Raw genomic sequence first — 26378 nt, forward strand, 5'->3', positions numbered from 1 at the left:
TTTGAATGTTCACAGCAACCTGTACAGAGTATGTGTCTATTCTATCTGTAATAAAAATTAAATTGTATTTATTATTTTTATATTACATAGAATTTATCCGGGACATGTCACAAAGATGGTTAACGGAAACGTCAAGAAATAAAAATATAAATAATTCCAAGATCGAATTGAATATAGAATGGTCTAAGCAGTTGAAAATATTATAGTTACGGGTATAAATAATTTCATTTTCGTTATCTAAAATTTCGAATTCACAAGTTAGTCGTTCTATATTTACTAATCAGAATATGCTGCTATCGTGTTGTTAAGAAGCTTTGAATGAGTGCTGTCTTTCAGGGCAAGGAAACGAGACAGAATTTTGTGTATTTTATTCGTCAACCTATTAACAAAAAACGATACTAAATAGAAAAGTAAACTTACAAGAAAACCAAACATTTAAAATACAATTTTCTTTAATTAACCTAAGTTTCAAAATTAAATTAGAGAAGTTGAATTTTACTTTTTTTGCATAGTCATGCAGTTTAACGCAACTGCAATAATTACAGTGCGTGTTTTCACAAGAATGCATCGTGCGCTACTTGTGTAAATTTAAAATTCTTCAAATTTTTGCCCATGATCGTATGTCTATCATTTGATATCCGATCTAAATTGCCGATAATCTCCGTCTAAATTTATGCTACTACGTGCTCGCAATCCGTGCGCGTTTGCGTCCCCGCGCGTATCCTTTTTAGGTCTATCGCTTGCGCGATCCTTCGAAAAGATTGGCTGCTCTGTTACCTGCGTGTTGCAGATCGTTATCGAACTTGATCGGAATGCGTCCGTGGCACAATTTGTACGTTCCGACAAAGCAGGATGCCGTTTTGTAAACGATAAAAATCGCCTAACGATAGTACCTCATCTTTGACGTCACCGATCGAATATTATCCTTTGGTAAATTAACGACAAAATTATGCGCGGTCTGCGAAATGAGAGAATACAAGGCTCGTCTCATTTAGAGAAAATAAATGGTGTTTAATTTTTACTCTGCAAATGTCCAATGGAATAATTGATAAAAAGCTTTTTCAAACGAGACTTCAGGATTCTGCCTTTTAATCGTACGCAAATAAAGTATATCCTGTCTGTATAATTTATATAATTCATGTATTTATGTTTATATTAGTATATTCATCACGCCTTCAATGGCAGGTGTGTTTTGTTCTTAAGTAACAAAATTCTAAAGCCAATTGTAGGAAATTCTTGAAGCATCTTCTTAATGTAAGAACGTGAAGTAATTTTACTAAATTAATTTTTCCTAGAAGAGGGTCCATGAGACGACCGAAACGTAATTTGCATATTGATTCTTTCTTCGGCTCGTTCGGGCCAAAATTAATTTTCGGCAACCATAATTCATAAAATTAATAAATCATTTGCTAATTTCACTGTGTATGTATAATAGACCCGAGAGACTTATTTTCGATGTAGTGATTCATCTAATTGTATGTTCATACATTTCAAATTTGTGGTATGTAATTTTGTCCAAAGAATTAAGATAAACTTCTTAACATGGTATATGTCAGTATTGAGTTTGCTGCATTAGTGCGACAAACTATTAACGAAGTTTCTTCGGCAGATATTACTTTAAGAAATTAATTGTTTTGCATAAAAAAGTAATGTTGAAGTCCAGATACATCGAAGCGTGCAGAAGCATTAAAGAGATTAAAATATTATCTGTCCTTATCTTTTCATTCCCGTTACATCCCATAAAATATGATAGTAACAAATTTTTCCTCCTTTCGATTTAAAAATACATATTTAATCGAGTTTCTTCGTCGCTGAAAATTTGAAATGTATCGCCTCAGCTGTACGACGGCGCGTAATTCGTTCCGGTTGTTTGATTTTGACGCTCTTAAACGCCTCCTGGAAGACATTATGAAAATCGATCGGTCGAATATGAAAATCGATGGCCTCTCGTGCACGAAGACCTCAGGAATCTGCGGTAGCTCGCTTTTTATGCACAAAGACGAGCACTTACACAGTTCGGTATGCGTGCATTCGCACGATTGATGGTACCGTAGCATCCGCGTGTCTGTGTTTCGTTTATTCGCAATCAAGATGTCAGAGGAAGTGCTTGTAGCGAGTGCAGTTACTTGCGTGATTTATAATTTGCTAAGGGAGACGAAAGAGAAAGAAAGACGATAACGAATGATACTGTTGTATAAAAATAGATGATGTAAAAGTGAAAGACTACTTTCGACTTATTACTAAAAGGAAGTGCGAAGTTATGCACCCTTTCTTTTTGTTCTGGATGTGCACGTTGTATTATTTTCATGTGATTGCTGTTTCGCTTTGGAGTAATCAGAAGTACACAGTTTTAGAAACGTTTAGCAATCAAGTGAGAATTTAAGTATTAATCGAAAAATAAATCTTCTCTAAAGTAGGGACTCGGTAGTTAGTGTCCAATGTATATAATTTATTAAAATTGATTCTAGCAAATGTTGGGAAACCACCTGAACCTTAAAAACAAAATTAATCAGGATCGAATTGCTAGAGTTGAAAATATAGAAACGTTATAGGATTAATTATAAATTTGTTATACAAAATTACGAATCAAATCAAATCAAATCAAATCAAATCAAATCAAATCAAATCAAATCAAATCAAATCAAATCAAATCAAATCAAATCAAATCAAATCGAAATCGAAATCGAAATCGAAATCGAAATCGAAATCGAAATCGAAATCGAAATCGAAATCGAAATCGAAATCGAAATCGAAATCGAAATCGAAATCGAAATCGAAATCAAATCAAATCAAATCAAATTCAAATCATATCAAATCAAATTAACAAAGTTAACATTACACAATATACTTTAAATGTCAATGTCACACGCATAATCACTTTAAATTTGAATGTTTAACTATGAATGGTTTTAAAAATTATGAATATTTCTCGACTGCTACTAGACCAAATTATATTTATGATAATACGAATCTCTTCATCCGCATATCAACTTAAACAGTGTTTTGCTTTGTTGAAATGTGAATCATTCGTTTCTTTTCGTATCTATCGCGTTAGTCGTTCAGAAGTTACAAAATTTCTATAACGAACGAACAGAGCTACGACTGTTACCCAACATCGCTTAGATGTCCAACCGCAGCATCCGCATAATCGCGCACGAAAATCAGCAACGAGACTTTCCTATAAAGGGAGGCAACGAGTAGAGTCCGTTACGACATGTCGACTGTGTCAACATTCGTGAAACGTTTATGTACATACGCGTGTATCGCGTACATATTTAGTCCGTTATAAATCTGCTCTAACATTCATCAGCCATGATAAACTCGACAGGATATCGACAACATCCTTGCATGACGAGTGAAACGATCCTCTCTACGAGAAACAGGTTAAAGCCAGTCTAGTATCGAATAGCCTCTCGTCTCATTTCGATTAGCTCATGGCAATGTAATGACAGAGACTGACAGAACCTAGCACGATGAATCATCGTATTGATTATTTGCTTCCATGTAACGTGTCCATTTTTCTAACTAATCAATAGTCCTTAGCATTTCTTGATTCTTGAAAATAATAAAAATCAAACGATGGTAGATACGTTCGTGGTCCTCTTCAAACCTGAATAACATTTCATTGGAATATATACACCCTCGCTCATAAATATGTGGACACTTACTAGTTTCAATGAATAATTAATATACTAACTTAATTAATACAATTAGGAATTTAGGTAGAGAAATTCAGAAAGACTGTTGAATACATCAAACACGTTTATGGCGAAATGTTACAAAATAAATGAAGTAATAGCTCATCGTCTCTAAGATCCGAAGACTGAACAGATAATCATTTTCCCAACGCAACCAATCAGGAGCGCGATGATTGTAATAACTAGTCCTTCCTTCGTTATGGAATTCATCCAGACCTTAGTCTCTAGCGATGTTAACTCTCTATGACCTGAGTGAAAATCATAAATGTATTCCATAATATTTTGATCGAAAACATTTTACTTACAAAATAGGTGTGAATTTTGTCAAACTGTCCAACATTTGCTTAAATAATTATTTTTATCATGCTTTGTTACAAAGTCACGTCAGTGTGTGCACATATTGCACATTTTCCAACGAGATGACTCCGAGTCCAAAGGGTTAACAGTTCATACAGCGCCATTAGGGTGATAACCATACGCAACGAACAGGATAAAAATGTCCGTTCAGAGGTTCGATTGCTCGGTTGGGTCGTTCAACCACCTTCCATTCCTATTCTTTTTCCTCGCCTTCGCAACCGCCCACACGACCGAAATTGCACCTTCGAGATCGGGGCGCCTACTCGCTCTCCTTTCCTTTTTTTTTTTTTTTTTTTTCATCATCGAGGCGCCACTCGAAGGAGAACCGGAAACTGCGGCAAAAGGTAACTGCACCTAATTTTACGGCATACGTAGAAAGCGTGCGGTTCGTTCCAGGGTTAAAGCGCCGCCATTAGGTCCGTTTGACGATTGCGACAATTCTTTGTCTGGCCCGTAAATAATGCGCGACCACAGAGTAGGATTTCCAACTGAACGCGTCACTCATCGGATGTTTCGTCTACCTTTTCTTCAAAGAGCTTTATTTTTGTCTAGCTTGCGGTTTCGCGTGGGCAACAGTTTAGAAATTCATTTAATAGACTGATAAAACGTGATATAAATTAGATTATATTGGAATATTGTTAAGCCGTTTTTCAGTTATGGCGGAATAAATATTTAGCCAGTCATAAATAGTTGTGAAAATAACTTTTTTTTTTACTTTGGTATTAACAAACAAGCGAAAAAATATCCAACATTCAGAGAAATTTCCAAAATACCTACTCTTGCAGATTTGTTCGTACGTGTGGGTGTATAGATTTGTATTCTTACGTGATGACACTTAATTACATAAAGCGGGTACCTTTAACGAACAATCCATTCATTCTTGAATTTATTGTATGAGAATATAAGGAACGTGACAAAAAAGAACGAAGAATTGTTCATATTGAAATATGCCGTTCGCTGCACAAATCGATCAACTCCACCAGTTACATAAAAATTGTAACATTACTGACGATTATATTTTGCTCGATTATTTTTATTCTTTCTTATTAATTTTACATACTGTGTTAGACGAGAGCGACACCTGTATTTATGCATTCTACGATATTTATTTGAATTTATGTTAAAAGGAAATTTTTAAAATCAATGTACGTTGTATCGTCGCATTTCTGAACTTATTATTTTATGAAGTTAATCGATTTGTGCAATGAACGGCACATATCATGTTACAACCTGTGACAGCAAACGGATCAAAACATCACGTTATTCAACTATTGATTTCGAATCATCAGAAATAAACGTAACAAACATTCTTTCTCGGCAAGTCACGGAAGCATAATTCCTCTTTTTTTTTTCTTTTCACAACGAAAACCACTGAAAAAGTTTGGAAAGCACTTGCTCGAGTCGAAATTCAGTTCGTTTTTGCAGCGAACGCGATCCAAGCACAGGAATGCAATCAACTCTTCCTTATTCCTCGCTCTTCTCCCATACTCGCGGCATTTCTTCCGAAGGAATGCAACTCGTTTCTCAGTGTTTTGTATTCCCGCGTCAATCAACAAAGTAATTGCCACGGGTCGGTACGATATTGTAACTCAACTTGCAGCTAGCGTGTTTCTCGCATTATCCTCCTCTATCGCGATTTCGTACACGGTTGCTTTTTCTCTGCAATTAATAGCGCGCGCTTATTAGCGCCAGCACACGCAGAGTCGTCGTCCCGTTTACCGCTCGCGAGCCGAATAAAACACGTCCGGTTTTTCTATGGATCACGAGCAGAGACGGAACGGAGGCTGCGTTGAACCGATAGGCTGAAGTTGAGGCTAAGGCCAAGGCTGTTTAAGGCAGTCACAGAGCGATGCGTTCTTCTCTTCCACATGCCAACTACGGTCAGAGAACCGACGATATTCCTTTCTTGCGACGGCGGGATCGTTCGCGGGACAAAAACCGGACGATCTTCCTTTTGCCGCTACCCGGGACGACTGGCAATTATTAATTAACACTGGCTCCTGGGATCCGTTCCCCCCGCCGTTCGGCAAGTGGCCACTAATTTATGGCTGCTTAATTTTTCAGCGTTTCGCGGCGCGTTTAATGAAATTGTCGGCAACGATTGATGAACCTCGCTTTTCTGCTAGTGTGAACCATGCGAGGAGTCCTCCTAGTGAGATGTCGTCTCGTATCCCCTGGCAATTAAGGGTTTCGATTGTCGAATACAGCCACTGGTTGAGTTTGTTTGCATAAAGATCGTACATTAACACATTCGCGACCGTTGACGTGAATTCACGACGCTATAAATTCCATTCCTGGTTGTGACAAAATTTATATTTTAAAATATTATTTTGTATCTGTATCTTCGCCCTAACCATACAAATTTCCGATGTCCAGCTTCAGAATTGTATTATTTTCGTCAGTATATTCGGTATTAGAAACGTAAAATATCTACCGGTCGCAAATGCATTAACACATTCAATGTTAAGGGTTGTCGAGATCCGAACATCTCCGAATCTCTCTATAGATTTGGGTAAGCAATAGAGCATCAAAATATATCCACTCCCTGACGACTTTCCAGCGTTAATTAAAACGCTTCTAATTGCATGCTTACCAGACGTACATTCACTCTTAATTACCGCATCGATACCGACCCGTACGACTCGCATTGAACAATCAAAGAATTCACTCGACAGATAATATTTATGTACAACGAGCGCGACCATCTCTCTCGATTATTATTATTATTTCTACGAAACAAATTGTGCTTCACCGTACAAGTGTAATAAGTATTAAGTAATTTAATATGCAGCGGATGTATTAATGTTTCAAGCGTCGAGTGCTTCAGCTTGCCATTTGCACGCAAACCCCCGTTGAGATACAGGAATTTATAAGTAACGGTGTGATTAATTGCGCAGGAATGGTGTGAAAAATTAGCTTACAGATGCTAGCTAATTAAACAATGCTGTGAACTTGAGATCAAAGCTCTTTGTAATTAATCTATTGAAAAAATCAACGCAATTTTATTAAATTTTTTGTAGATGTCAATCAGAGGCAGAGAAAATTCTCATCTAAATACAAAGTTTTGAATAATAAGTAAACAAAATTAAACGATATAGCATCATTTGTTTAATATTTATGATATTTGTTAATACTTATGCTGCTGTATTTGTTTACTATAAATTACAGTCAGAGAATTGTCAAAGAAAATCATTGTTTGGTTCAGAGGGGGACGTACTATGGTAGACAAAAAAATGATCTCATTCTTTTAAATCAATGAAAAGAATCAAGCTACTGTTAATTTGAATTTCTTTCGAACACCTTTTAATTTATAATTTTTGTTTGAAATGAATATAACTTCTCAGAGATACTTATGCGTGTTTCTGTAGTATGTTTCGAGTGCGCTCGTGCTTTGTATAATCTGGTTAAAGACATCAGAACATTAACACGTCGTCAGAATAGTAGAATACTTATCTCGGGAACAGAATTTACTATAAGAAGGTAGCTTATCATATTTATGGGCTATTGAGGAGCTGAGATTTTCTTACAAGTTCAACGTTTCATGTAAGTAGAAACACGTTCTAATCTAATGCAGCTGTGGGAATATTATTTTGAAGAAATAATATAGGAACAAAAGAATATTTTGTTAACGTTCATCTTGATTAACAAAGAAACTACGCACGAGACATATTGTACGTTTATGTGATTTGTTATTACTTTATTTTAAGTATAAATATGATTCCACGATTTACAAAAATAATATAATTTCGAAAAGAAGCAACATTTCTGTTTGATAACATTCACAATTTCATGTTATAAATCAATTGCTTTGTTTCTTTGCGATCTTTGCGATCGTAAATGAAGGAATACGTCAAGTTAAATGAAATTTTGAAATGGTTCTGCGGTAATTTTTAAAAATTATTAAGAGAGTATCTATAACAGGATCGTAATAAAGTCATATCAATTTCTAAATATGGAATAAATAAGTAAAAAGTTTACGCTTTGTAAACCAAATCAACAACTTGCGTGATACAGTTTTCTAGATCTTAATTCTTCCGTCATTTTCAGATATGGCGTGTAATATGCAAAAATCTCTTTTCCACGATAATTACTATAAGCTTCACTTTAATGGTCCGCTGCGCAGGGTAGATAATAATACGTTCTTTTTTAGAAAGCGTGCAGGAAGAATACAACGTGAATGTTAATCATCGAACTCCGCTATGATTTCTACATGAAATTATTCGCTGATATCAGGTTTAAAAGCTTTTTTTTTTATGTTGCTCTAAATTTTACATTCCCGTTTAAGTAAGTACAAGTAGTAGATACACGAATATATTAATACGTCAACCTGGATAAGTAATACTACACGTGTAGTACACTATGTACAAGATGTTCCACCTAACTCTTACGTCTTAAAGATCTCGCGTATTTTTTGCGATGGGAAGAAATGTCAAAGAAAAACATTGTTAAACAGGATGGGTTATTTTCGTTGTTGTATTACCATAGCTGACAAAAAGACAAATACAAATATGTATAATACGTTGACCTTCAGTTGACTGTACGTTAAAGTGTAATTTTAAATAAAAATATATCCTCACAAGGTCATTTGAAGGTTAACATATTACACATGTTACAATTTGTCTTTTTATCAGCTACAATATTACGATAAAAAAAAATAAGCTGTTCCGTTAAAAAAATGCCGATGGTCTCTCAAAAACTAAGAAAATATAATCTCCAGATTGCACTCGTTTCATTTCCCACTTCATTCCCGTTTCATTCCCGTTTCATTTGTAGACACACACTGCAATGAATTGCACAATATGGTATCGTATATTCATAACGTCCTGCTTCGTATTTCATGCTAATTTTTATAACGCGTTAACGAGTTTGAATTTAATTTACCAAATCTCCAACTTTCTTCCAGCTACCGACGAAAAAATTCTCCCGTTACATAAATTGCTTTTCGTTTACCTGCCCGCGTCGATGATATTCTACTTCGTCCGAGCAAATTGAACGCGATTTATAAGCACTTACAATGTTAACGCTGCATGCAACGCGTATCGGTCTCTTCGTGGTTGCAATTCAAGCAAAGCAAGCACAAGTTGCAGGCTGCGTGGCGATCTTATCTCAGCAATCACTACAATCTTATTTACATGCACTGACACCGCGGATTCTATTAATTAACACTGCTACCAGGAAGCTGGACGTAATTATTCCTGTAACGGAACACTTCGCTCCATGCGCCCGTAATTTTTCCTTTGAAATTGAACGCTTGATTCGATTAAACCAAACAGAACCACTGTTAACAGAAACATTAGCTTGAATTGCAAACGAGGTAAATAAAAATTACGATTACAACAACAATCACACGATCATCGTCTTCGTGTAACTATTCTGTTATTATAATTCTGCTATTATTCTGAAGATATTTTTAACACGAACATCGCTTTCAATCTCTTTTGTATTCTTGCGTATTGTTTCTATTTCGTAGCTTCGTGTACATTCAAGTTTCCTATAAATGCATAAAGATCCGCAGTCTACTAATACACACTGCAAAAATTTGAAACAATGAATCACTAAATCCAGCGAACCATGTGCATAGTAATTCATCAATCGTCTGCACTTCTCCCACGACTGAGTCATTCGGTCGTTGCGCAAGTACTCGAGCAACGAACGAAAGGGTTTGATTCCCTTTTGTTCACTCTCGCGGGAGGATTGAAAATATTTATTCGCAGCGACGGCCAATTACGTTGCATTGTGAGCACGTGACTTCGGTCAACCCGGAAACTGGCAAAAGTGCACCTCGAGTGTAGAACGGTGAGGCGAGATTTAAACTGGCGATTTACAGCGCGTCTCGTCGGTGCGAAATACATTTCGTAGTAAAGGCGTCATGTCAGCGACCCGACAGGTCTCTGACACTTGAAAAGAATACGCGAATCATCCCGAAGGATCAGCTTCTTTGTCGGAGCTGCAATTAAAGTCCTGGTTCGATGAAGGGGATGTTCGACCTCGCTCGATCCTGTCATACTAAGGTGCCACTTAATGGAGACGCGATTTAAGAAAGAAAAAAGAATAACCGTTAGGAAACTGCTTCCTTTCATCGAACAGGACAATGCGTTGAAAAGTCAATCAACCGGCTTTGGGCTAAACGAGTATGTTAACCCATTCGCTGGCAACTACGAGATGTCTCGTAGTTCAAATTGATTGCAATTACTAAAGGGATAAGTTTATAGCCTTTTGAGTCACGAATTATTGCAAAAGACGATCGTAAATTTTATCTTTAAAACGACTAATTTAATATTACCTTTTGTTATCTAAATAATAACTTAGATTACACATATTAAATCTTGACGTCGAAGGGAAAACGCTTTAAATCTGCTTGGCAGTAAATGGGTTAAACTGTTTGGTCTTGGCGTAGTAACTTTCCGTTACAGTATTCCCTTCACCAAGAGGAATTCGTTCAATATTTTTAGAAATTAATATTTTCTTGTATTTAAAATTGAACATTTTTAGAATATTATCCTAAAATATTAAGGGGAAATTTAATATATTGTTGGAAACGTCGGTAGCGATTTTCGCATCGTTTGTTCGTTTATTATTAACCATAACTCAACAGCAATAACGACAACAACCTTAGTCGTCGGCACAACACTCTAGAATTTTGCCATGTACACCGTAAACAAATTCAGACAACCCTAAGCGCGAACCACCTATTTCAATTGTTTCATTTATTTTGTGATACTTATGCCATAAATGTTTTTCATATATTGAACATTCTTTCTGAACTTTTCTATCTAAACGATCTCATAGTTCCACTAAAAAAATTGAACATGCCACTCGCCAAACATTTAATATTATTAATTTAATATTATTAAATGCTGTTAAATACACATCCAATATACATAGAATGGTACATTAATTATTCAACACAGTGTATGTGTTTGATTAGCATTGACAACACAATTATATGCATTGTTAAGGGAAATTACACGTAAGGTTTTACTATTTAACTGCAGAGTGATATAATTCGCACTGTACAATTAAAAATTGAATAGCCCGATCGAATGAACGTTATAAATAAATTGCCACACGATTTTTCCACCCTTAAAGCGGGTAAAATAACCCGTCGTATAGTTTAACGTCTCGTCTCCAGTGCATTCTGTACCTACATACAAGTAAATTTACATTGCACTGCCCTTTGGATACTCAATTTGTTAAATCTGTCAATTTGATATCGAAATATGTTGCATAGCGCTCCATCCCTCGACCATTTATATTGCACGCAGAAGTATCGATTGCAGCGATTTTCTTCCTGGAACATACCGTTGACCTTCGATAAATTAACACATCTGGAGAAATCGGGCTCATCTGAACGCATCGACTCAGAAATATTAAAGAGTTCGATTCGCGCGGCAAGCACGCGCGCGCATGATCCAGTTGCACAGACAAATTATGCAATCGGAGTAAAATGATATAGCGAATCGAGATTCGTATCTGCTGATCAATCAGTCGACGATAGGGTCTGATATTAACGTGTTACGAGGGTACGAGTCGAATTAAAACAGTCGTCGAAGAAACCGAGGGAATGATTGATAATACGTCGGAGTACGAACGACTGTGTTAGGAACACTCGCACGAAATAGATTTATTATCTAACGATGGAATCGTCGGTGTAAAAAAATATCACCTGCCAGATGCAATTAAAAGTTTCCCAATGAAATATTTCTGATGAAAAGCTCGCAGTTTCAAAGACAACTATCGATTTGTGTTAAGCGTTTCGACGTCTAGATTTGCGTTGGGACATTTTTTTAAGAAATTTAAGTTCGCGATAATATTTACTGATAATGTAGGTGGCTGGAGTCAAGGAGCCGAGTTGTTTAGAGTCGCGAAAGTTATGCAAATGAATATTTTAATTTATTAGTTGCGAATAAAATCACTTAGCAAACGATAATCGAACAGGGTTTAAGGATCAGAATGTTTGAATAATTCTTAGAATACTGTTTTACAGCTTCAGATAATCAGACGTGTGAACATTTTACGGTCTCGTTAAAATGTCGATGGTGTGGCTTAAGACGTCGCTACGCTTGTCGCCTTTGCGGTAATGTCTTCATAAAAAAATCGTAAGGGTGGTTGACTTATCAGCCTGAGAAACACTTGCCCTAGAAAGCAGAAGCCCCGTTCTTGTATCGTTTCTGATAAGTTCTCTCACGCATACACGCGGAAATGTAGAAAAAAAAAGCACGAGAATACACGAAGATTGTCACACAGTGCACGTACTCGATTACCTGAGGAATGCAATTACCGTGAATTCACTTTTCGCGGTTTTCCTTTTTCCTAAATTGCATCACTCTCCCACACTCTGTGGACTCCCCGTTACTGCGAACGATTCAGAAGGTTCAACATCTTCATCACAGTCGCGCAGAAGAATGCTGTGTAGGTATCTTAAATGTAAGTAATCATTGGAACTACTCGGTCGACGCTGAAAATATATAAATGTAAAAATCCCTTTTCGCGTTAATTTTCAATACGGGAAAGTCAGAGAGTTTCGATATTTAATCGGAAGAGACAAGTCTTTGCACTTTTCTTACGCGATGTTAATATTACTTCATTAACAATTATCGAAGCAATTATCAAATTCGAGCGTTTCCCAACATTTTATGAGTATATAAAGAACCTAAGGGCATCTATACATCCTTGACTCTCTCTAAAGTAGTTAAACAATCGAAACGAAATATATGTTTCCTAACTTTTGTTATCACGACTTTGCTTGGTTTCTTTCATTCGATAATAATTGTAACCTTCGTAAAAGTATAATCGAAAGAAACACTTGCAGCAAGTTGACGTATGAAATATTATTTCTTCGTACTATTTTTTATTTTTGACCTATGTATTATATCTGAGAAAGTAAAGAATATACGATTGATTTGGAAGTGACTATTTCATTTCTTAACTTTTGCCAGTAAGTGTATGTATCGTTTATCACAGCCGGCTTTAAAATTATCCGAACGTTGAAACGATTAATCTTTGAGTTTCTATTCGAGCGCTACTCCGATAATTAAATACACGGCACTCTCAGCGGCGCGCGGCGCGGCGCGGCGCGGCGACGATTTAAACAGTCTCAACCTTGAGCGAAATCGAAACGAAAGGCTTCCTTAACGGTTTATTTGCCCTAGCGTGAATCCATCTCTCGTGGGATCATCTCGCGTGGCATCGCGGCTATTGATTCTTCGGTTAGGGCACAGTGAATCGTCTAGCTACGAACTGCGTGACCATTAATATTGCTCCTCGTTAATCTCGCGGAGAGCGTGGCTGATTAATCGAACGAACGGTTTGGTGACTCGGGCAGCATTAATTATCCCTCACGGACAGGGATTTCATTTTCGGACCGATATACGCCGCGGGATGCCACTTACACGACTTCCCCGAGACGATAATCGATTTCTCGCGGCGCAAACGCACCTGTATCTCGGACACGGCGCGTAAATCAGCTGTCACGCGGGAAACTGGCCGTGAATATAAATAACTTGAACCGCGTCGGTAACGTTTGACGACAATATTGATGGCGATGATCGTCCTGGGACCAGGCGACGTAAAAGTCACTCGAGTCCCGCGACTTGGATGATTTAATTACGAGAACGTTCCTCGGTGCGATTGAAAAAGGTACGAGGATTGTGTGATTGAAAAGGTGGACGGACGGTCGCGTGTTGCGCATTTGTCGAGGTAAAAACTTTAACAATGGTATAAGTACTGTCTGAAAATTGTGCATGTAGTCAGCGAGTGGATTAGATCTTGTAAAGATCTAAAATAGTGTGCGATTCGAGCATAACAGAGGCAAATTGAGGCAGATTGGTGAAGATTTTTGTTAGTACTTGTCGTATTTGTCGACTTCTCGCGCTGATTGAGGCGGATTAGCACAAACTGGTAATTTGTCTCAATCTGTCGAGGGTTAGATATCTTGATATTGCTGTACTAAGCTCCACTAACAAGAAAACCAGGGAAAAACGTTCCTAACAACGCTCGAGACTAGGGTTAATTAGGACTCCTGGTTTATTTTCAATATGTAGATAACATAGGTGGCACATTTATAGGTGGAATATTTATGGGACTGACTGTATTTGCAGGTATCACGTTTTTAAAACTTATTGTATGGTTACCTTGAAGTATACAGGCATACAATTAAGTAATGAACAAAGTTCTTATTTCTCCAAAAAATTGATTATCCAATAGTTCACATGAGGACGATGGTGCAATGCTAACTGACCCAAAGCTATCAATGTTCTCCGAGCTACGGACCACACACCGAGGATTCCTACAAAAATATTTTTCTCCAGAAGGCGTCAAATCGTACAAACGGTGACCGGCAAAGAGACACAACGTGCTTCGATCAGAGCTCGTGACGTAGAGAAGTTTCGCCTTCCGAGGCGTCACGGTCATCAAAGTTTTTCTTTCTCATTCTTGGCCATCGACTGCGAGATCCCAGCCACGACCAGCTCGTTTTTACAGACAGCCTATCGACAGTGAAAAGAAGTGGTCGCGACCACTCGAGACTGACAAAGTCAATTTCCTTCATTCAAAGTGCCCGGACCTGTGCACTATCATCGAGCAACTTGAAACGCTTTTGTACGCGGTGTCGCGTTAATGTATCCCGATGTTTATTAAAGGTAATTTGTCAAAGCGTACATATCTCGCACGCTGCTGCTCCCGTGTTTCGGTTTAATGGCGTCGCTCGGTCCATTATTGTGACACGCGATGATTTAAGGTAATTTTAGGTATGCAATGCTCGTTCCATATGGAAAGACGATAAAAGAGATTTGCAACAACAGTTCCTCCTGAATAAATATGAAAGAGGAAGTTGGGAGCTAGAAGGTAAAGCAAATTCTGCAATTTACTAATTTGAAGTGTTAGATCGTGGTGGCAACAGGTGTTAGAATGAACCGCATACGCACGAGTCACGATTGCAACTGTTTCGACCACGTTGAGGGCTCTTTTCACAGTGAAAAGCTCATTTCGTTGCTATAAAGAAGAATAGGATAAATAAATATTTTAATATTGATTTTCAGATTTTGTTGGTTTTTTAAGTATAATACTGCATCGAGATATCGTGTTCACCACTTAGACTTCTCTTATTTGCAGCTGTTGACTCGGTGCCACTTGTAAAATGCACTATTCAAGTAACATTAATAAACAAAAATTTCTTGTACTCTCAAATACTTCGTGAATAAATATTAAACGAATGCATAAACGTAAATAAATGTTCATTATACTACCCTGGCTAGTGAACAAAAGTTTAAATTAATTCCTTTTTTGATTTTACTTTATATCAGTCCGATTTAACACTTTATTTACCGTGAGTCTATTTACAGGCTTTTTAATTGCAGTATTCAGATATTCGAATTTATTTACTGTGTTGATGATCGTCTACTTACGATGTTCAATGTTTGGAAACGAGACTTGGCTGTCAATGTAACCCAGTAGCAGTACGGAGGAATTATTGTCAGCCTAGATTCGCATACACTACCGTAGAAATTTCTTTTTTGACTTAATGACTGTTTCTAAATAACTCGGTAGATGAAGTGTTGACGTCCCCGCGCGTTTTATACTTACATTATGGCACTCTGCATCTAAAAAAATGACAGCAATTTCATACAACTTTATTAGTGTGCTAGTAGCTATTGTGTTGGATCGTTAAGTTTTTCCCAGGGCTGATACAAAACATTTCTCCATGGCGTAACTAAAGAAGCCAGTTGAACGGACCGTCGCGAACAGAACACCCAGTACGACATCGAGTACCTACTATTGTCGTAAGAGTTCTCGGTTCGTTAAGATCGATCGTAGATAGGTAATCGGACGCCTCCATTGGAAACGTGTCTGCGGTGAAACGTCCGCGATAGCGGTTCTTCCTGGCGGCGCCATTGTCTGGTAATTAACATAGCAGACGGCAGTGGGTAGACGCACGGCGTTTATGCATCGGAAAATCGCAACGTGTGCGTAGATCGGCGTGTAAAGTATGCTCGGTTGGGATTTTACGGTCGCTCGGTCGCGTGACACTCGCGCCGCGGGATCGCCATGCGTTCACGAGATTGGATTTTCATTGACGACACGCATCCACGTTCGCGCGAATGGCACGGCTGCTCGCACGGAATGCTTTACTGCTCAATGAAACGTTTCGTAACGGGCGTTGAATGTAGTTTGACAACCTGAAACGTAAAGATGATTATTTATGTATTTTATTTGAATATCGAAGGTGGCATGTAGGCTTGACTTTGCAGAGGGTCGAGAATGAATCGTTGTTGTTTCTTTTTTTTTCATACTTTTTAATAGGGGAAGTTAGGCGTAAATTATTCGTTTAGAATTGTTCTGGTGAGACGCGAACGCTAGAATGATTTCTTATGGATTTATAATGATTAGACAAGTGGTCTAGTATAGAAGTTATTTTACACATATTTCGTGGGGGTTGTTAAGGTGTTTTCTTACGACACGATTAAAAATAAATATTATTTCACGCTGGCTTCTTTATTTGGGATTTAATTATTTAAACAATTATTCGTGTTGTATCTTAATCTATCAGGTTGTCCTAAAAGTTTCTTTCGTAATTTCCACTCGATTATTTTGTGCGGTAGTGTTTATACAGGGTGTCCCAAAACTCGGGGAGGAGGCGGAAATGGAGGGTAGCTGAGACGATTCTGAACAACAATTTCCTTTGCAAAAATGTCGGATGGAGCTTCGTTAAGGAGATATTAAGCGAAAACCCCGACCAATCAGAGCGCGCGTAGACCGTTGGAGCGGCCGCGGTAGCGTAGGCTACGCGCTGGCCGCCGCGCTTGCACGCGAACAAGTGACTCGACGTGCATCGAAGGACATTGGGCGCGGCTGCCTAGCGCGTAGCCTTCACTACCGCGGCCGCTCCAACGGTATCCGGGCGCTCTGATTGGTCGGGGTTTTCTCTTAATATCTTCCTAACGAAGCCCCATCCGACATTTTTGCAAAGGAAATTGTTGTTCAGAATCGTCTCAGCTACCCCCCATTTCCGGCTCCTCCCCGAGTTTTGGGACACCCTGTATAAATGGACAATCTAATTTCTTAGATGTTGATGTTGTAACAGTAACGGAGTAAAATGAATCGTACACAATTCAATAATGTAACATTAGACATAAAATATTGTGTACGTATTACTTATTAATAAAACGAGAGAAACTTTTGGGACAACCTAATATTTTCGTATATAATCTGCTTTTAGAATATATGTGTATGTACAATTATTAATTCCCAATTCCTGGACAGAGAATTTTAGGAATTTTAGCACATGTGCTAGACGCGTACCAGATTGAACGTTTCGCAACTGTTGTTGAATGCGTGTACTTCGACAACTTGTAACGTATAAATGAATATTTATGCGTCTTATTAGAATATCGCAGGTGGTATGCAGGCTTGACTTCGCAGAGGGTCGAGAATGAATCGTTGTTAATTCTACTTTTTAATACGGAAGTTGGGTATAAATTATTCGCTTAGAGTTGACGTGTTTAAACACGAAGAAGAAAGTTTGAAGGATTGCCAATGGATTTATGAAATTGGACACGTGGTCTCTAATGAACCTGTGAAATCTTATCGATCGGATCGATCCAACCGTTTTTGAGAGATCTTGCTCACGGTTTTAAAAAAAAGGAAGGTACATTTATGGGAAATTTGAATGCGCAAGAAACTACAAGGTGTAAACAATATACAAGAATATAAAAAAGATTGAAAGTAAAGTTCATGTTATAATATTTGCAGAATAAAATAAATTCCTATTTAGGTTGAATTCTTGTTGGGACGTTCGCGAAGACTTTATTTTGCATAAAGATCCACGGTCTAGTTTATAATTTAATTATTTTTAGTCGGATCAATCCTGGGAATATTCTTAAAACATATTTCGAAAAAATATCAAAACCGTAAATTGTTATTTTTTGAAATTTCCAAGTACCTCTAACCCCTTAAAGCAGCTTTTCACGATTCGATAAAAAATAAATATTACATTGCCTGGTCTATTCATTAATAATTTAAATATTTGTGTACATTTTATTTGTGTGCTGATTTAAACTATGATTATGTATATCGTACCTGAAACGGTACATGTATACGCAATTATCGATCCCTAATTATCGTCGGGAAATTAGAGCACCTTCAATGTACCGATCTATTGCTGAATAGAACGTTTCGTAGCGAACGTTGAATGTAGTTTGACAACTTGAAACGTAAAGATGATTATTCATACAGTTTATTTGAATATCTATGGTGGAATGCACATTCGACGTCGCAACGATACGAGAATAGACGGTTGTTGTTAATTTCACTTTTTATCGAAGGTGGTTGGCTGTAAATTATTCATCTGTATTGTTACGTATAGAGAGTTTAGAAAATTAGAAGGATAACCTATGGGTTTATAAAGTCGGATAAGTGGACAGTAGGTGGTTAGAATATTTTTAGGAATTGATAAAAAATGACTAAGGAATTTCTTTGAAACATGTGTACGTATTACTCAATAGAGATTTCTCTGTGAGTAATTTTATGCACATTCCATGCGTTTCATGTTTACGTCAATGTAATTAATTGCGTAGCTTCTCACTATTCAATGAGATAAATATAAATATTACTTGAAAATGATTTACTAATTTATGATTCAATTATTGATGCTTTTCTTTATTTATGTCGTCAAGGAATTTGAGCAATTACAATATATTCCGACCGTATATGTATAACTTCCTTCTTTATTATGTTACACTTTCTGGTAATTTACGGAAATATATAATCTGAGTTTGTAAGTATTCGTTAAATTCAAATTAAAAGAAAGGTATGACAGCTTGTTTATTTACAAGTCTGAGATATATAAATTTGTTTCATCTTCGGGCGTCTTACGAAACGTTCGAGAACCATTAACAGAGAAGATCAATAACTACCAGTTTCATTTCACAATTGGTATAATTTCATAATGCCAATTTCTTTTTATTCTAAATTAGTAAGTGTACACTGTACAGTGACTTACGAAGGGGAGTGTATGGAGCAATGTTGCGTGTCGATAAAACGGGTTCACGTGTTGACTTACGCACATCCCCAGCCTCCGTAGTATTATGACTTTCATTCATATGAATGCATGGGAGCGCCGATAGTTAAAAGCGAGTGGGTTTTACGGTAGCTAGGGATGACGTGTAGTATAACGAAACAATAAAATATCGCGGTGCTTCGGCTCCGTAGTACGCTCTTGCGCGCCACCATGTTATTCCACGGACTGACAGTGCTATTTACCTGTGATTTATTACATTATTTATGAGTGATTACCGTTGCAACACTGTGTCGATGCCAGGTTTTCATATTTACGCGGTCTGTCATTAAGTGACGAAACCGTTCACGTCGGTTTGTTCTTCCAGTGATTTACGACTGAGCGTACAACGTTCAATTTCACGAAAATAATTCGGAATTTCGTTGTAAGCGCTGATATTTGCGGCCATGTACGGTTTCGATATCGATTTCAACCCTTTGACGAGTAAGCATTTTTGGGAAACATGCACGGTTTATGAGCAACCTTTGTTCCATAACGTAAACAATATATTATATCTTATATTTGACTGCATACCTCCGTACATGAACTAGTCATTAATTCTATACATGTTATTTATTTAATATCGATTTTGTTATATTAGGTTGTCGCAAATGTTTTCTCCTAAGTTTATAAAAATAGACAACCTAATTTATTAGATGTTGATATTGTATAACAGTAATGGAGCAACATGAATCGTACGCGATTTAATAATGTAACATTAGACATAAAATATCGTATACGTGTTACTCGCTAATGAAACGAAAGAAACTTTTGGGACAACGTAATATGAATTGTGCATCGTATTCATTTTTAAGTGGAAGTTGAATCTGAAGATTTGTTTTGTTATTATTTGATAAAATATTGAAAACAGCAAGATACGATGTACTGTATCAGATGAGTGCTTACTTTTACATTAATTCAAATTCATTTATTGTGCGGGATTCCTGAAAGCACGGATCCTGGAAGCACGGGTATACGAAAAATGGAACAACGGCGCGCATAGTTTGCCTGACACTATTAATTATTGTTATTTCCATTCCGTAGTCAAATGTATATTTCAAAGGAACAGCATATAATAAAAAAAAAAAAGAAATATGAAAAACGCTCGAAGGAATCCTACATACGATGCCGTTCTTGGAAGAGACCAGGAAAAAAGAAAAACTCGTGAACCTCGATTCCGTCCCGAAGGGATCAGCTGAAGAAGCCACTTTTTCATGTTCACGATAACGTGTTTACAAAATATCCTGTAGGGTTGGCCCTCGTGCCGATGAGCCACGAATGGACTCTCACGGTGGTCCTTATGACTAATAGTCTCGCTACCCATGGGTTGTTCCATTCGTGTTCTACTGTTCGGTGCCCTCTCGAAAAGAAGAGAGACCAGAAGGAAAACAACGTCTCCCCAGTCGCTGACCGTACGCGCGACTCTCCGAAATCGTGGATCCCTCGCTGACGTAATCGTACACATAAAATATGAAAGAAGGGAACGAGACGCGCCGAAGCACTCGGTATTTGTCCATTAAGTTATCGTACCTGAAGCTAGGGACACGCTGTTATCGTGTCACGATTTCACGTTGTATCGGGGAGGCTACCATGAGTTGCTACCAGCGGTGACATCAATGTTATCACACCGTCGTACTCGTGGTCCTTACGTTTTACGAGTCACCGTTATGTTCTTTGTACATTTGGTTGACTCATATGCGTACCTTTTTTATACCGGCACAGCTCTTTGAGAAATAGGATGACGGTTCTTGGGGATGACAGCACTTTGTCAAATTGATAAATTGATCACTGAGTACCAAATTATTTCTATTCAAATCTGATGTATATTATTGTAAATAGAATTATGTACTAAGTGTTCCTGGATTAAATGACCACACTTGAAACACGAATTCAGGATCCCAAAAGTAAACAGAAAGTTTTCTCTACAAGTACCATCTTTCTTTCGCAGTTTTTGTAGGATCCCGTTGATTCGACACATAAAATGTTTATAATTGTTCGTTTTTCAATTTGTGTCGGGTTTCAAGTATTTTGTAAAATGCACACAAGAATTTAGAAAAAATTGTATTCTACTCAAGTGCCCACGACTAGTGTGTAAATCGCAAATCTTGTTCTTTTTTTTTTATCTCTTCCTTTCTTATTGATTCGATCTGTACACAACAATGTATTATAGGACAATGAGCGCGTAAAACAAGTGAAACGAACCGTAACTGTGAGTCATGGTACGCTTGATCTCGTATCCTACGCTTACAACCTGATATATTTCAGTGCCATTAGTATTTTTGATGATTCAGTCGAACGCGCCTTCAGGTAATTCGTGGTCTTCGGATCGATTAATTCGAAACCGTCGCGCGGATATTTACTTAATCCTAGTGTGATTAACGTTGTGATCAGGTCGAACCATTCTGTGTCAAGATTTACACAAAAATAGGACGAATCTCCATGAAGTCTAAAATTTTACAAATTTTTTAAAATGTAGAAAAATGTAAAAATGGAGGCATGTTTCTTGACTCGTTGTTATAGAAATTACTTGCTTGTTTACACGGCTTTCTATATTCAATTAATTATAAATGACTTTAAGATAACTTCAGTTTTCACAAAACGATGTATATTTTTTACGCACATTTATGTACATTTGTACACCATCGCTCACAAATACGTGAACACTTTATCAATTGGCATAAGTATCTAAAAAAAAGTTACGAATCTATTGATAGACGTTATTATGTTTCTGTATTTTTGTGTTACATTAGAGAATATACAGAATGTCCCGCGTTTCAATGGACAAACTTGGAGAGCATATCCTGCAAGCGGAAATAAGAAAAAAATGTTACTACAAGTTTGCACAGAAACCCTTTATCACGAAGTTATAAACAAATAAAGTTAGAATTGATGACAATTGGTAACAGTGGCACTCGAGAAAACTAATACATCGAAGTTCAAATGGTATTATTTTACCGAATAACGTTAGCGTCTTCACAAGATGCCGTATACGTCTTAATTACATAATGTCTCTGGTAATCAATAACGATATTGATGGCAGCACCATCGACCTGAAATATCAAACTAGTCTCTTGCTGGTTGTTTGGAGAGAAAACAAAAATTCCGTCCATAGAGGATTAAAAGGAGCGTACACACAAATAAGGACCCAACCATTTAGCTCCGTCATCTCAGTCGTACTCGATTTCATTTCAAGAATATACTAATCGTTCATCTTGACCCCACGCATAAAGGAGCTTGATCCCACCACGACGCGTGCCCTTAAATGGAAGCTCTGGAATCAATTTTTCGACGATACCACGATTCCTTTTCTTGGTTACATTACGCGCGGTGCACCATCCGCCTCGGTGTATCCCGTTGTCCGATGCAAATCACGCGGTCTGACCAATGGCTGGATGCCTCCTTCTGTTTTGTCGTCTTCCTCGACGCGTTGCGTAGGTTTACTCACGAACGTGGACACGTGCGTCGGCCGGGCTGGTCGGCGGAAAGATGGAACAGGGTTATTTCTGTCGTCATCAGTCACTCGTGGTGGGCTTAAAGTCTCCGGCACGCGTGCAAAGAGAAAGGGAGAGAAACGGGCCAGTTTGCTAGCGAGACACAACACAATGCTACTCGTGGCTCTACTCCTTTTCCGGAGCTTTTATGCGCACGCAATCCGTTTCCGCGCGGTCACGAGGGACGGGAGTTTGTCGCGAGCGGCACGTCTTCGAGACGCTGGCTCTCGTTATTTTCGAAACTGGAAACTCGTCGTTTGGAGGAGGCGGATTAGTCACTGGCAAGGGTGACTGTGGCTTTCACGCGGCTCGAGATTGTTTCCTCGGGGATTTTCTACGCTCGAAACACCGGGCTAAGAGAACTAAGCACGCTGGGTTGAGTCATGCTATCGGTTGCGGAGAGACTTATCTGTTTTAGCGAAATTTATACTTCTAGATGGACTATTCCCAGCGAAATCGGACACTTTTTCGCGTAACGTCTTGGATCTTGATGAAATTTGGATATCGTTGGAACCGTAGCGTCGGAACTGAAGTTATTTCTCATAATTAGACTGCGGTTCTTTATGCAAAATGAAATCTTGGCGAACGTGACTACAAAAATTTAATCTAAATAGGAATTTATTTTATTCTGCAAATATCATAACACGAACGATACTTTCAATCTTTTTTATATTCTTGCATAGTGTTTGCATTTTGTAGGTTCTTGCGCATTCAAATTTTCTATGAATGCAGAAAGATCCGCAGTCTACCGATAATAAAATGCAAATAAACATGTTAGTAAATAAAAACAACGATAGTTGGGGATAAACCCGGAGGAAAAAGGACCTTGCGGCCAGAAACCTCGTTAAATATATTTTAAATTAAAGAATACATGTGTACAAGAATGATCGCGTATGGCGTAATCATTCTACGTACTTGTACTTTCATATACGATTCAAAAATAGCGAGAAATAACGAATTGTTTCTTATCGAACCCTAACGCAGTCTTTGATTTCATAAATCAATCGTTGACTCTCAGCCTGCCACTTAACGAACTCGAATCTATACACACCGCGACGAATCTATACAGTGCACGACAGCGAAACGTTCGGTTGCGAACCACGAATCCCAATACCTGTTATCAATGCAGGATGTTCGACGACTGAACAGTGAGCAACGAAAGCGAGATCTGGTCGAAATAAGCCGTGCTTAACTGGTGATCGAGATGGTAGTCAGCGAGATCGAAGATGGTAGCGAGCATGGATCGCCGTTGTCTCGGAGGCATTCATCGATTATCGTGAATCGTGGTTGCGTTCTCCATCGGGCGATTTTATCCCGATACGGCCAGCTTCTTTGCGTTAAAGACGGTGTCGGGAATCCGCGAGGGAAGCGTCCGACTATGTTCGAGCTGCTTGATAAGATCGAAACGCAAGTGGGAAACGTTAAACGTAGGCGTGACTCTCGTTGACACGGGGAAAGAAACACGAGGACCAGGAAATTAACCGTGGCTTCGACCTAGATCGGTCAATTATAACTCATCGCTGTGAATCGGGTTAACTATTGTTCGCTGGATGTCTCGGAAGTTCATTGTCGAGGAAACATGAGGCTTCGGTTTGTTAGAAATACGCCTGTATTTTTAACCACCAACAGCCGTTCGACCCGAGTGCCCTGTTCATTAACGTCGCTTTACTTCAATTAGTCTGTATTCGATTCTTGTATCGTAAATCACGTGTCTTGTTGATTAAATTCTAGCTAATCTGATCCTTGTATCGCGTCTCAATCCCGCAATATAACTTACGCAGTGACAAGCTTGTTGTCGAGGAGTTATTTTCAGTAGGAAAGTTATTGTCGAGGAAAATTGAGGTTTCGGTCACAGCAAGAAGTTCGTCGTTGAGGAAAGATGAGGCCTCATTTCTAACGAGAAGCACGCTGTCAATGGTGAGACTTTAGTATGAATAGGAAATTCATTGTCGGGGAAAAATGATGACTCGGTCTCGATACAAAATTTATTGTAGAGGAAAACCGAGGCTTCAGTTTCAGTAAGAGGTTTATCTCGGTGAGACGGTCATTGTCAACGACACTTTCGTTTCAGTAAGAAGTTTATTATACAATATGTACATACACAAGAGACGAGTGTCAATCCTCCATCAATCTCCATCCTGATCAGATCTTGGGGACGGTTTAATGTTGCTTTCGGGAAAAAAAAAGTTAACTTTTTATTTGATATTGAACGACAATGTCATTACTTCAATAACGCATTGTATAATTGTATGTTCTCATCTAATACCTTGACTGCTACATAAATTTGTCGTATCTTGCGACGTCTTCATCATTTGTTTAAATTGTAATATGAAAAATAAAAGTATTCGGTAGTTCACCGAGTTACCGTTGCTTTATAATATGTACAGAGATAGTAATTTTAAAGTTTACAAGTATTTCTGTTTGTATTTCCAAGGATATTTACAATTTATCAAACAGGGACATTCGGTAAGTTGTGATAACTGGGTGCTTTCGCAAAAAAAAAAATTGTATCTTTCTCTTTTCGTAAAATTCATACAAATTACATTTTTAATTACAGTTACTGTCTCATGTATTACGCACATTATGTCTCTCTAATACCATTTACGTGAAAGTCGAATTTACGCTGGATTAAATTTCTCCCGTAAGTAGCATTATTATTTATCAAACCTCGCGAGCATCTCATATCACAGAACGCTCGAGTGGGTGTATCACTAAATCACACGGATGTCGCTCACTTATGTTTGCTCCCGGCAATGCTGTGTGTTTCTGTGCGCGGAGTTAGAATCGTCTTCAGGGAGTGGACGGAGAGCAACAGCGTGTTCCCGTGTAATTTTCGCGGTAGGATCATCGATTAATTATCAGGAACGCGTTGTTGGGATACCATTTAATCTCGTCGACGGTTGTCCGTGGCGGGAGTTGCCGATAACTCGTCCCGTTTCTTTGATGCGGTGTAGACTCACGTGTCGATTACGCGCGTTTAACTTGTACGGATGTCCAGGGTGGTCGGGATACAGGTGAACCTGTTCGCGCGTACGCCTGTATGTACAATAGCCAAGCTGCGACGTTGCATATCTGCGGCAACCGAACTCGCTCCCGGACGACTGGTTTCGTGCTGAGCTCTGTCAAAACCTGTCGATGCGTATACCTCGAGAAAATTACAAGATAAATCTTCCGTATGTTAGTTGCGCGAGGCTTCGAGTCGCCAACGGAGCCTGCGATACACCCGTCCCGTGGAATTTTACGTTTGCTGCCACTACTCGAGGCGATAGTTAGGTGCATTGACCCTGGACAGGTCGAACGAACGCGATAGATACGTTGGAAACATTTTCAAGCGTTCGCCGATGGTAATTTGGTTTTATGTGTTTGGATGGCCGTGAAGATCGAGGCCGGTGACGTTTGGCCACCTATAGGTATCCTGTCGTTTGTGGATTCAGATGAACACGTTGAGTCTTTTAGGATTTGCCGACTTTTGGGGATGGTTCAATGATTTGGAGACGTTTTCGATACGAATTAAAACGAATTTAACACGAATTCATCTAGATTTTACAAATTTAATTCCATATGAGTCTTTTAGGATTAGCCGAATTTTGGGGATGGTTCAATGATTTGGAGACGTTTTCGATACGAATTAAAACGAATTTAACACGAATTCATCTAGATTTTACAAATTTAATTCCATGTGAGTCTTTTAGGATTAGCCGAATTTTAACGTTGTGCTCAATGCTTTGGAGACGTTTTCAATACGAATTAAAACGAATTTAACACGAATTCATCTAGATT

The 26378-nt window shown here is 38.2% G+C and overlaps 1 protein-coding gene across 1 annotated transcript in view; it reads left to right on the top strand.

Moving 5' to 3' along the window:
• Positions 1-26378, top strand: part of LOC128890614 (laminin subunit alpha-1-like) — a 96648-nt gene that overhangs the window by 15818 nt on the left and 54452 nt on the right. The window lies entirely within an intron of this gene.

The sequence above is a fragment of the Hylaeus anthracinus genome, unplaced genomic scaffold (assembly GCF_026225885.1).
Source record: "Hylaeus anthracinus isolate JK02 unplaced genomic scaffold, UHH_iyHylAnth1.0_haploid 12001, whole genome shotgun sequence".
Classification (NCBI taxonomy): Eukaryota; Metazoa; Arthropoda; class Insecta; order Hymenoptera; family Colletidae; genus Hylaeus; species Hylaeus anthracinus.